This window comes from Rhipicephalus sanguineus, chromosome 11 (assembly GCF_013339695.2).
Source record: "Rhipicephalus sanguineus isolate Rsan-2018 chromosome 11, BIME_Rsan_1.4, whole genome shotgun sequence".
NCBI lineage: Eukaryota > Metazoa > Arthropoda > Arachnida > Ixodida > Ixodidae > Rhipicephalus > Rhipicephalus sanguineus.
The window spans coordinates 96,422,943-96,423,961 of record NC_051186.1 but is presented as its reverse complement, the minus strand read 5'-3'; the positions used below and the strand labels follow the sequence as shown (position 1 = coordinate 96,423,961).

Below are 1,019 nucleotides of genomic sequence, written 5' to 3'. Positions count from 1 at the left end.
GTTACTCGCCCTATAAGATATCGCGTGGCACGCAGTCCCTAACGGTATATTTTATCTAATGACATCTATATATATGGGTTGGAAAGCCGACACGTGAATAGATTCACTATGTCTCAACCATCAGTCGGTCACGTAAGCGTAAGTGGGTAGCGACAACTGTACCGGGCGCATAAGCGTGACGTGTGCTTGAGAAATCAAATAGTTGCGTTTATGAACGCGACTGAGTGCCGGTCACTGTGAGCACAGATAGGTATTTTTGGTTGAGATCCTAGGCAAGGCTTATTAGCTGCGATTGGCGCTAGGTCAAGAAAATGGCTGGCTTTTGACGGGGTTTAACGTTTCAAAACGACTCAGGCTTTGGGACAATAACGCCAAAGAAGGTATAGGGGACGTTATTAGTCGTAAATGTAACGTAAATGTGAAGAAGGAAAAGTGGACGAAACGATAGCTTGCCGCGGGCAGGAACCGAACCTGCGACCTTCGAATAACCCGTGCGATGCTCTACCAACTGAGCTACCGCGGCGGCCATCCCCCCGTCCACTTTATGGGGTATATATGCGTATTTAAACGTAGGAGTGTTAGTCAGCGCCGATCGCAGCCATGGCGGCGAGTGTGGAACACTCTTTTTTCAGCCTGTTGGCGTTACGTAGCACGTGAACTTATTACGAGTTGGCAGCTGACCAATAATCCCTCGCATACTACCTGAAAGCATCAAGTCTGCCAGAACGAGACCCTCGCTATGAATGAAGCAAAGAAGCTTTAATTTCAAGGGCTCGTTTTTCTTTATTATACACAATATTAATGATCACTAAGAGACAACAATTCCAAGGAGAGTATAGGGGGTTGTATTAGTAGTAAATATAAGGTAAATGTGAAGAAAAAAAAGTGGACGAAAAGATAACTTGCCGCGGGCAGGGACCGAACCTTCAGTCGCACATTTGTTCAGGTATGTTTGCTCTCTATTTGTCCTACAGACACACACATTATATATATATATATATGTATATATATATTATATA

General features: G+C 44.4%; 1 non-coding gene across 1 annotated transcript; it reads right to left on the bottom strand.

Moving 5' to 3' along the window:
- Positions 1-450: 450 nt before the first annotated feature.
- Trnat-ggu (transfer RNA threonine (anticodon GGU)) lies at positions 451-523 on the bottom strand. Its single transcript has one exon. It is a non-coding gene; the product is annotated as a tRNA-Thr (tRNA).
- Positions 524-1,019: the final 496 nt, after the last annotated feature.